Raw genomic sequence first — 12,572 nt, 5'->3', positions numbered from 1 at the left:
TTTTAAAGTTGTAGTTTGTTTAAATTCACATGTATGTGAAAGGAAGCATGTGTGAAAGTTATATATATTATACTTTTAATATCAGGACTTTGTTTTGAGGTATGACTTCATTTGAGTTATTTTGTGAAGTTGAACTCAATAAAAGTTGAATTCAGCCATTGTAATGTAAATTAATGTATTGAAGCTCAATTAGTAGTAGATTTTTTAAATAAGTATCAGGTGAATGAGTAGCAGCTGATGCTGGGAGGGTGACTGAAAAATTACAATTATAGAAAGAATATTTTGAAGTGGAATGGTTTGAATGTTTGACTTGTGGTTATGAAATGGGTTGGAAAATATCCAGAAAAAAATTCACTACTTGCATGCAATCCTTTGTTGCAGTTCTCCATTCACACACAATCCACTTCAATCACACTACTATTCCAATCAAACGTAGGCTTAAACACGGACTTTAGTCTGAGACTATCTTAAGCCAGGTCTGTGAAACCAGCCATAGGTATTCTATGCAAGAGTGAAGCTTTGCATCACTGGCACCATTTGCAGTCCTCACTATCTCTCCACATTAACTAATCGAAGTTGTTTTGTACTACTGTATATTTTAATTCTGCTTGGTTGTAGATTCAACCCATTTTTAAGGGCAAATGGAAAAATGCAATCTGAGGATTTACTTTATATAAATGCCTATTATTTGTCGAATAGTGATATACTTATTGTTCTATCTAGGTCCCCACAAATCAAATAAGAGGTTGTGTGAATTATGCAAATTAGGTCCCCTTAAATCAATTGGGAGGTTGTGTGAATTATGCAAATTAGGTCCCCACAAATCAAATGGGAGGTTGTGTGAATTATGCAAATATTATGCAAAGTAGGTCCCTATAAGACATGTCCACTGGATGTTTCAAAGGTCCCCATTGCGCATGGTCAAATCATTACTTCATCAATTCAGATATTTGAAGGCGTGTATAAGTTATCAAAGCTATGGTAAGTATCCCTAATTTTTTTTATACCTCTAGAACCTTTAGAAAGGGTGGTCCCCACAGGTGATGGTCATAAAGTTGGTCCCCATCCAACATGGAAACCAGTATGTGTGTGTGTGTGTGTGTGTGTGTGTGTGTGTGTGTGTGTATGTGTGTGTGTGTGTGTGTGTGTGCGTGCATGTGTCGTGCACTCTCCTCCATCTAGATGTTTTAATTAGACACTTTAATATTGGCAGAGGTGTCTTCATGTTTAGTGCAAAATAAAAACTCTTATCTGAGAAAAATGAACTTTCCTGTCCTGTCAGATGTCAAAGGGGTGGTCACACTACACTTTTCATTCCATTTACTTGCATTCAAATTCATGCAAATGCAGGAGACTAGAAACACAAGATCATGTGAAAAAGTTTTGGATTTTGCTGCTTATTTAAGGCCTTGTCCCAAATGGCACCCTAAACACCCGTGGTCTACCTGCGAGTCTGCACTTTCGTGATGTAAGCTTCGAGCTTACGGGCTCGGCAAAAGTGCACATCAAGGGCTCATACTGACCACAAAGGGGGCATTCGCGAGCACACTTCTGAAACATAAAATGACAAATGGGACACCATACAGCCTCGTGGACACGGGGAAAAATGAAGCGAGCGCGCCAGAGTTATTTTTGGGACCATTTTACTTTAAAAGTGTGCTTGTGCATTTGCAGCCTTGTTGTTTTGTGCAAATCTAAGTTGTAATTTGGTGTTTATTTTGTGTAGGCCTATATCCGATTCATCTCATAGGATGCATTTGGTTAAGATTTAACACTCTATAAAGCTCACCTAAGCTCTATATAGGTGGCCAGCTTCAGTTCGGGCAGCTCAAACAGCAATGCACGACTAATAATAACTATGAACTATGAAATAAGTAATTTAATTAAATGATCAATCACATTGACTCATTTTACAATTTTACTATAGCCCTTTATTTAGACTAAAAACCCTTCGCATTAATTTGGTGAGGGACAGCGTTTTGAGCAGCATTTGCAGACCCTGTCATGCGACGCATATTGCAGTATTAAGGCTAACTAACGATTAATCGATCAATTGATCATTAATTTTAAAGGACGATCGATAATGGGAATTTGTGTAAATTGACATCCCTGGTCTCCATCATGGATTACTAAATGTCTGTTACTTGTAACATGTTAACCTCCAACACTGCTCAAGGACATTGAGGAGGACATTGCAATGAATTGAGCATGTATATTTAATAGTGTGGGTACAGAAGATGGAGAGAATATGTCACCTTTTTGAAGCCAGGGGCACATCAACCTTATTCTTAGTCTTTTAAGTACCCCAATCATACTGCCATATTTCAAACACTTATGTCACAATTAGGTTTTTACTTCCCTGTCGATGGTGCAGCAGCAACAGTGCCTGTTAATAAACCATTAGATCACAGCTTTGACCTTGACAAAGTCAAAGTTTAGGGGGGAAGCAATGTAGCAAGCTATTTTTGCACAGTGGATTGTTTATTAGAATTCACGATGTGTCCAAAAATCGTAGTGCTTAAGTCAAATTTTAAAGATCGGCCTCCACGCTGAGGGACACCATAGATCAGTGCCCTCGTTTGTTATTTCTGCTGGATGTTTAGATTTAGGCCTAGACTGAATGCATTTATCTGTCTTGCAAGAACTAAGCGAAGATGGACAGCTTTACTTAAATCAAGTTTGAAGCAAATGTGCCGAGGCTGATCTGGGTGTGTATTTTGTGTTCAGAGCTCATTAATAATGATTTGCTGAATGTAGGATAGAGTCACCCGTAGCATGGTTTTGGAAAGCTGTATAATGCCTTTTCCCTCTCTTGTCGGCTTCACACACCACTTATCAGAAGACATTTGGGACAGGCTTCCGATTCCATGCCGAGCCTTGCGCGTCCTCGGACGCTGACACCAAATAAATGAAGATGCAGAATGGACTTGGATGTTCAGTGTTGGAAGGGCGACGGCTGAGGTGTGAAACCACTGAGCTGTAAAATTGCCCTGGCAGACATGCTGTTGTTTCAGCATTTCATGGCTAGCCACTCAGCCTGCTTCCCTTCCTCTCTGTATCTTTCCTTTTCACCTTTTTCTCTACACCCATCTCTATACCTTGCCCTACTGTGCTTGTGCTGACTTAAGTCCTGGCCCGAGAGTCCGCTGGAACTGTAAAGCAATAACCGATCGCCTTGTTTTGTATGCACTGCTGCAAGGCTCTTCAACCAGACCCTAAGAGCTTTAATATTCCACTTTCATTTCTGTATCAAGGCTGAACCTGCAAGCGCAAAGATGTTTCCAATACAAATATAGCGCTGCCTCCTTCGCCGAAACAACGTTGATTTGTTCTAATTTGCCTGATGACATGCACCAGATGCATATGATCCTATTATTATGTGAGAAGTCACAGGGAAAGTAATTGACTGGGTTGTGGCGAGCTTGTTTGGCACTTGCTGGGGGTTTGTGGGGAGACAAGAGGCCCCTGCTGTTGCCCTTTGACTGGGGCAGCGGGATGTCGTGTCAAGGTTTAAGTGGGTGTGAATCTTATTATAATATATAATAATTCTGGTCAATTACTTGTGTTATTCATTTTCACAGAATTACCAAAAAGGAAACACAAACAAATGTGTTTGATTGCGGAGAGGCTGTAATATGACCTTATCGACTTCTTGCTGATTTTATTGTGTTTGTTTGAATGTTTTTTTCCTCTTCATATATCTTTCAGACTTATAGACATTTTGAATCAGTGAAGCAGCACTGAGTTCAGGAAGAAGGGCCTCAGTCACTTGCTCAAAATAAGTCCAATTAAGACTGTAACACTTGGTGTGTTTGACACAAGAAAGGGCGTGCCATTACAGAAATATAGCAAATTAACACAAGGTACATTAACTGGCAGAGAGAGCTGTTTAAAAAATATCCCTCATTAGTGTTGATCTTGTCTGCTATTTTTTTTTTTTTTTTTTGCTTTCAACTTCAGGCTATCTTGTTTTCAACTTCAGTGATAATTGTAGTCATTTCTTTCTTTGTATTTATGCTTAAGTAAAGTTGTTGTTACAGTATATACTTTGTAGCCTTTCATTATAATGCTGTCCCATCATAATGAGGACGTATATATAAAAAAAAAATTTTTTTCTGCCCAAAAGAAATGAAAAGTAAAAAAAACTAAAAAGCAAATTTACTACCTATTAAAACCTTTTTTTTTTAATGCTACTAGTGAATTTAAGAATTATAAAGTTATGTACTTAATTGTATCATCATTAACGGGTTAGTTAACCCAAAAATTAAAACTCTTTCAGTTTCATCATTTACTCACTCATGTCGTTGTTCCAAACCTTTGTGGCTGTCTTTTTTATTCTTCTATGGAACATAAAAGAAGATATTTTTAGGAATGTCTCAGTATGTTTGCCTCCAAGCCACACCTGGCTTTTTGACAAAAATCATGTGACTCGCCAGGTCTCGCACCCTTAATCGATGAAAAATTAGACACATTTCTACTAGAGATCAGCTTTCTGCAGAAAAAGCAGACAATTATAATTACTTTGTTCTACAGCAGTATACTGAAGTTAATGAAATGTTTATAATAATAATAATAAATATAATAGCCTATATATTAAGCGTCACGACAGCAATCAACTGCAAACCACTTGCGTTTCTATGGTAACCGAAAGCTCCTGCACTCTGATTCAAGCAGCTATATATCTTGTTGGTGGTAATGGCGAAAAGAACGATTTTTAGAACAGCAGCGAAAATTTGTGTATAAAAAAGTGACTAGACTAAAACATATCCTTTCAGTGACTGTTGGAAGTTATTAATAAAGAAACATGCATGAATGAGAAAGTAAGGAGCAGGATGTGCTTGATAATAAAAAATAAATATTAAAAGCGCAATGAGCCACAAAAGAGAACTGAATCCGCTACTGACAGCATGCTTTCTGTGCGCACGCTCCGAGGGGAACACGGACAGCCTAAACAGTCAAATGCACACAGAAATATGTCAAAATATTAGCCTTGGTGAGTATTCACATAAACTCAGTCGACGTAAGCACGGTGTGTAGTGTGTAGCACTGTACGTGGTTCACTCCCTCACTAACTCACACAAACACGCGCACGATTGCTTTATACCTTGAACAGATTGAATTTAGGTTTTTATTCACATATAAACATTAATTAACTCTCACATTAGTTGTAGTAAATGGAAGCTCAAGCTTATTCGCTTGACATACGAGAACCAATGAGGTTCATTCTCATGTGTTATGTAGCAGCTTTACCTTTCGCAAGAAGTTTGTTCTCGCAGGTCAGGTTCGGTTGAGCTTCTGTTTATATTCCCTGATTAATCTTTATATGTAAATAAAAGCCTAAATTCAATCTGTTTATCATATAAAGTGATATGTCTCTTCAGAAAATTTGCACTAAACGCTCGATTCATATGGATTCGTTTTACGATCCCTTAAAGAACTTTTTGAAGCGTTAAAGTGGTAGTTGCGTAGCTGCCAATGGAGGGACAAAAAGCTCTCAAATTTCAGTAAAATGATCTTCATTTGTGTTCCGAAGATGAACGAAAGTCTTATGGGTTTGGAATGACATGAGGGTGAGTTATTAATGACAGAACTATCCCTCTAATATTTTAGATCATAGCAATGCACAATTAAACATCCAATATCGGCTTACATAACCAATGTAAATGGGGTCCAAAATGTTTTTTGATGTTAACTTCTTTCTACTTCATCAACATGCATGACATAATTTATGTTTAAGAAATCAGAAACCCTCCAATAACAATTGTCACCAATGATGTTGTTTAGACTCACAATGGTCTCGGCTGACCGCTTGTGATTAGATAACCCAATATTTTAAAATGAGAGAAAAACATGGCCTAAATTATATTTAGCGTCTCCTTTAAGCGGCACCCACTGTGCTGAAACCATGTGTCCTGAGTTAAATGGCTGGAGGCCTTTGATAGCCTATGTAGGAGTAGAGCACACAGCATGACAGGAGAGATAAAGTTTGCATTGTTTTCTGCATAAACAGGTAAAATAAATAAGAGCAGCATGAAAGACCTGTTCCCTCAAACTCGGTTCTGTCTTGGGGTGCAGACTGCGGATAGGTTATAGTGATGAAAGATGGCGTTGAGATTAGCAGGCTGAAATTGGGCTCAGTGGTGGTGCGAGAAACCACATTGTTTGATTTATGAGGGTCATGATGATCAGTGGTTGCCACATGAATAATCCATGTGCCCAGAATTAAGTGACCTAGAGCATTTGCTAAGCTTCCCTACTGTGTTTTTCCAGTTCCACGCTCTCTTATCCACACTTACTTCATTCAGGATGGAGTGCTGCTGATCAAGAGATTGGCTTATCTGTTGACTTGTTTTTTTTTTGCCCTTTGCAAAATATTGTTTGTTTTTTTTGCTTAAAAGCCATTTGGCAGTCTTTGTAACAAGTATTTCTCAAGATTGATAGGACACAAAATCAGGACAGATTAGTACCTGATTAAAACTGATGTGTGTAGATAGTCATTGCTTAGAGGTAAGGGACGCTTGAGCACTCATGTTCAAACACACAAACCATACATGATTCAGATAGAGAAAGAAAACACTTGGCCACTGCAATTTAACAGACCATGGCTCTCTTAATGGTGCATGCTTCTAAATGAGACAAGACAAGGCTTTCTTCAACCGTTAGATACTTCAGGGTCAATCCCCAGAAAGTCTGTGACCTTTTGGTTGAGAACATCTTAAGTGATAATCAAAGTACCTTATTAAGTGTGCTTGAGTTAACATAGGTTTCTACCATCTGCCCATCTTATTGTCCTTCAGCTGTGTTAACAACCATGCCGGTCAGAATAAAAAGCTTCAAATAAGCACCTGATATTTGATATAAAAGCAGATTTTTTTTTTCAACTTTGAATTTGATCTAAATTATATTTTGCAATTGCTAATCCTTTAAATAAGTTATGACTACTTTCACAACCTGATTAAAAAGGTAACTTCTCAAATAGTAATGGTTTAGTTTAAGCAAAGTAGAATTTCAGAAAGCTGCTTCAAAATCCCAAATTCTGTTAAGTAAAGTAAGAAAAATGAGGAGAAAGCTTTCTTGGCATAATTTAAGGCAAATCAGCCAATTATGCACTGGGGTGCCATGCTGAGTTGCCAAAATTCTTTAATCATCTGATGCTGTTGCTTTCTCTTGACAGGAACACTGACAGGTCTCACAAGCTGATGCTGTGGTAACCGTGACACAAAATGCATCTCTTCACGTGCACAGAAAATTTGTGCAGAATATGTATGACGCAAATGTATGTAAACAGATATTTTGAATGGGTCACAGGTGGAACCGTACATTCAGGATCTGCAATCAAATTGACTCTAATTGGGGTTTACAAAATGTAAACATAGTCAGTGATATGAAAACAAAATATAGGTCATCATTTTACTACAGTTTCTCTAAAGCCAGAACTGCACCAGAGATATAAATGGGAAGAGATGAACCACAGGTAAACAAGTTTTGTTTCTTTAATTTTAGCTAAAGAAGCTAAATATATTAAATTATTGTCCTATTTAATTTGAAGAATAATACTTGTACACTACCATTCAATATTTTGGTGTTCAGTAGTATGTTTTATATTTTGAAAGAAATTAATACTTTTATTCAGCAAAAATGCATTAAAAAAATCACAGTAAAGACATTTATAATGTTGCAAAAGATTTCTATTTCAAATAAGTGCTGTGACTTGCCTTAAAAAGATTTTGTCCATTTTTTTTCAGTTTGAACTGTTGCATTTAGTTTTAACAAAACTAATATAGTTCTGTATATAAAGACAGAAACCATGTGATGATGGAAACATTGTAGAACATTGTGCTGTATATAAAATCACTGCTGAAATTCTCACGGGAAGCATCACATCTGAGTCTTCACTCCAACGTCAGCAATCACTTCTGTTTCTGATTATATGTAAATGGTCACTAGCTTCTCCTAAATGAAGACAGAAATAAATAACCATAGCATGGTGACATGCTGACATAAACTTAAGATGCGGTCATGACTCCTGTCTTGAGTGGATGGGTTGATTCTACTTTATCGTTGTGAGAGCTGCCAGCAGACCCATAACATCACTCACAGAGGGGCTCAGATGCAGGGGGATCAGGGAATTGACCGGTTAATTGCATTGAGCTCTGATACGTGCATGTCCTGAATCATGTCAATGTCTCCTTTGGTTGACAAGGTGGGAATACAGAGTTGGTTTGAGTATTTTAAAGTACCCTTTTCCTTACACGTGTGACTGGACACAGAGTAGTATAACCTTCCTGTTACTTACATATCTATGAAGACCATTGCATTGTTGTATCTCAAATCCCAAAATAAGTGCAGCAGGATAAAAGAAGCCATAAGGGAGTTTCAAGTTTGAGTTTTATGAACAGGATCTCTAGTGTGAATTGGAGACAATGAAACATGTTGTTCCTATTGTGAATGTCAGGCAGGCAGGCGAGACAACAAATACACACCCTGGCCCACCATATTGATCTGAGTTTTAGGTTATTGTTCTATGTGCACAGACTCATTAATGAGAAGTAAAATGGTATTGCTTCATATTTCAGAATCACGGTCTCGGGTGAAATACTGTTAGTTACCCATTTGTCTCATGGTTGTCATGTAATACTACAACCGTTGAAATACATGGCAGCAGAACAGAGCTTAATGCATTTTGTCATTTCAATAACACTTAGGTGTTTGTCTGAGAGGTTTCATTCAAACATTAATTCTGAAGTGTGATGGAGGTGTAAAGTTTTAAATGAATACTTCCTCACTAATATTAGAGAGGCACGATATTAAAATACCAATACGATAAAGCCAATTAATTATTGTCATGTTATGGCGGATTATTGACAAATGGTAAAAAATGTATCAATTTAAATCAATATCAATTATTGGCTTATAACCATACTGTTTAAAAGTTGGGCGTCAGTACGATTTTTTAAGAGAAATTAATACTTTTATTCAGCAAGGGTGCATTATATTTATCAAATTTTACATTGTTATACAAAACAAATATATTTCCAATAAATATATTCTATCTATTAATCAAAATATCCAGGGAAAATGTATCACAGTTTCCACAGAAACATTAAACAGCACAACTGTTTTCATCATTAATAATAAATGTTTCTTGAGCACCACATCAACATGATTTCTGAAGGATCATGTTACACTGAAGTCTGGAGTAATAGCTGCTGAAAATTCAGTTTTGTATCACAGAAATAAATTACATTTTGAAATATATAAAAATAAAAAACAATTATTTTAAAATGTAATATGTTTTCACAGTATCACTATTTTACTGTGTTTATGATCAAATAGATACAGCCTTGGTGAGCATAATTATTTTATTTTTTTAAATCTTACTGACCTCAAACTTTCGAACGGTAGTAAATATAAAACCAATATATTGTGCATCCCTAATTAATTTTGATCAAATTAACCTCCAGCCATCATCCTCCTTCAACACTGTGATGATGAAAATGTAAATATATTGGTGAGAGGCCTTCTGATAACAAGATACTGTTGCTACAGTATTCATTTGTATTATTTACAGAGTTAGCTTCTTTCAACTGGAAATTAAACTTTCAGTTCAATCTAACTTTCACCTTTCATTCAGTTAGCTTTCAATTACACACTTCATTATGTTCTGTAATGAGTCCAGTGATGTGCCTATACATTCCACCCTGAGGGCCTCATTGGGATAAATTATGCAATCCCATTTTGCACCCTTAGGTCTGTTGCCACTAATAAACAGACGAATTCAGAGCATCATTTGTTCGTAGAATTTCCCCTCGGGATCCTAAGGAATACATCTTATGTAAATCCAACAGAACATGAGCAGGCTACGAGCAGCGATACAGAGTCGTGGATTATTGCACCGCCGTTTTATCTTAGTATCTTCAAACTGCTGGTGTCTTAGTGGTGCTCCACCGAGTACTTAGACGGACAAACAAGACCCAGTCTGATTGCTGAACTTTTCAGCATGTAGACAGAAAAGCAGTGGAAGAGGTCACTTCCAGACAGTCTGTCCCCTCCAGTGTGCTTCGAGCTCATCTTCCTGCTCTTGTTCCACTCTGTGTCCTCGCCTGCGGCTTTCTGCCCGGCCTCTTCTGCATCTGAAGGAGAAGGAGAATAAATAATGAATCACGATGACAGCGAAGAAACTACATCTTTTGTTTGCACCCGCAGTGTTATTTTTCTCATCTTGTCTTGAACCCCACGTAGATGACCCACGGCCCGACGCAGGCATAATGAAGATCCGCGTAATGAGGCTGAGGAATACGAGGCCCCTAGTTAGACCCGAGCTGTCGGCACGGCGGTACTTGTCATTGTGTCGTTAATGACCATGAATAGCTTGTTCTCCTTTGCTATTGTTGAGACTGCTCTCGTGACGCTTGCGTAGCGATAAGAGTTTTTGACACTCCATGCTCCTTAAGGTAATGTAAGCTCTCACCCTTGTGTGTTAGCAGGAAGCGAATGAGCGCGATGTTTCATCCCCTCCAAACAGGAGGTGTGGTTTAGATTTAATATCTGGGATTTAGCAGCTGTCGCATTGTGGAGCACCTAATGCTTAAGTTCCTTTCCTTAGTGTCCCTTTTTCTCAATCTTTATTCTTTTTTGCCGTTTAGACCTTTTCTCTGCTCTCTTGTGCTCTCTTGTTCTGAAGTTGAACACTAACTGGTTCTTCTCTCTCTTTCTCAATACCCAGGTGCCCCCTCTTTGCTTTGAGTCTGATTATTGGTCTGTCTGGTCTCCAGCTCTTTGGTTGTCTGGTTCAGGCGAGCAGTGATCTTCCAGACATCTCCAGGGACTGCAGCCCGTGGTCTGAGGTGAGTCCGACCGGGAGCCATCGCCTTTGCTCCTGTCTCTCCTCGTTTGCAATAACCATTATGCCAGTCGGATCCACACAGCTTTAATTCTTAGAAATCAGTGTTCATTAGAGTCACCTACACTTCAAGAGGAAGCACAGAATAATTTGATGTCAGATGCCTCATTATGGTACTCCTACTTAAAGCCATGACAAAAGTACAATCTTTTTCATGCTCGAGAACCACCGCAAGTCTATGGGGATAACAGAGAGCCACAGATGCATTTTGATTAGAGGCTAAGTGATCTTACGGTGCAAATCAGTGATTCATAATGCATAGACTTCATTTTAGAAGAAATGGCCTGATCATCCCTTAAAACTTATTGCTACCAAGTTGTTACCTTAAGGACCTGTTTCTAGCTGGTCTAACCTTTCAATTGAGCTTCAATGTACACTACTTCGTAAAAGTTTGAGGTTGGTAAGATTTAAAGAAGTCTCTTGTGCTCACAGAGGCTTTTCATGTATTTTAAAATGTCATATTACTGTGATGGCAAAGGTGAATTCTCAGCAGCCATTACTCCAATCTGTCACATGATCCTACAGAAATCATTGTAATATGCTGATTTGTTGCTCACATTTCTTTTTATCATCAATGTTAACTCTTTTCCCAGCCAGCGTTCATTTTCTCAAAATTTTAATGGCCTCCAGAATATTTTGTTGTATGAATATCTGAACATGCAATACATCACATGAAAGAACAGAGCCTCTGCTTTAAAATACAAAACAAACAAAACAACCAAAAACTTTTTATTCTAGCTTAATGCATTCTTTTTTATCAACACTTGAATGTGGGTAAGTTTCATAAAAAAAGCAACATTTTGTGCAAAAAGCTGAAAAAAAATGTGTTTGTCAAAGACTACATCCAGATCGTATTTAGAATGATGATCAAAACATAGATGGAGTAGATTGAGACCATCAACACCCCCAAAGCTTGCATAGTCCTATACCACTTCCTGGTTTGACATTTCATTCAGTAATATTTGGCAGTTTTGATTTATATGCTGTTTAATGTTGATGATCCCTTTATTACATCTGCTTACATATGCTAACCATAGACAGTATAAGAAGTGGACAGAGCCATCTAATTGGAACTCAGTTGAGACAGTTGAAGCCCATTTTTAGCGATTTTTGAGCACTTCCGTCCCTGACGCGCAGACTCAAACCGACTCAAACTAAGCTTGATGACGTGAGCAACCTGTCTGACAGACGTAAATCTTCTAGTAGCTGTGCCAAGAGGAATCTGAATCATTCCCTTCCGAAACTTGCAGAGCCGGAGATCGTGAGTATTAGCTGTCCATGAGCTCGCAGCAGTAGCAAATTTACAACTCTCTGGGCTTCTCCCTTGACTTTATGCCTCCACGTCCCCCCGATTGCGCGCGAGTTTCTACTTCTGTCTATACGGTAATTTTCTCTAGTGTGCGCCAGAGAGTCGCGTGTTATGACGCAATCGTTAGCCTATTTTTACAAAAACGGCTTCTACGGGGCCATAACGTAAGATACAAAGTAATGGAGCCTTTTGTACATTGTCGTGTTTCTTTAAAAAAAAAAAAAATGGACAAATGGAGTCTTTAAACGCCTTTAAACGTGAAGTTCTGCTACAAGATGGCGGCTCCCGGCCGGCTTCAACTTCCGGTCGATGGATTACCCCCTTGATGCTAACACTTATTTTCTGCTTCTTTTTCTCCTG

General features: G+C 38.1%; 1 protein-coding gene across 3 annotated transcripts in view; it reads left to right on the top strand.

Annotated features, from left to right (window-relative positions):
• The window catches only part of megf11 (multiple EGF-like-domains 11), a 153,435-nt gene that overhangs the window by 29,655 nt on the left and 111,208 nt on the right, over nt 1-12,572 (top strand). For all 3 annotated transcript variants that reach the window (XM_056254050.1, XM_056254060.1, XM_056254043.1), the window contains exon 2: nt 10,727-10,847. The gene's annotated coding sequence lies outside the window, so the exon portion shown is untranslated. The remainder of the gene's footprint in view (nt 1-10,726; nt 10,848-12,572) is intronic.

Source organism: Rhinichthys klamathensis, unplaced genomic scaffold (assembly GCF_029890125.1).
Source record: "Rhinichthys klamathensis goyatoka isolate OS25496 unplaced genomic scaffold, OSU_Roscu_1.1 h1tg000005l_1, whole genome shotgun sequence".
Lineage (NCBI taxonomy): Eukaryota > Metazoa > Chordata > Actinopteri > Cypriniformes > Leuciscidae > Rhinichthys > Rhinichthys klamathensis.
Note: the sequence above shows the minus strand (reverse complement) of the source record. Positions and strands in the feature narration are given on the sequence as shown.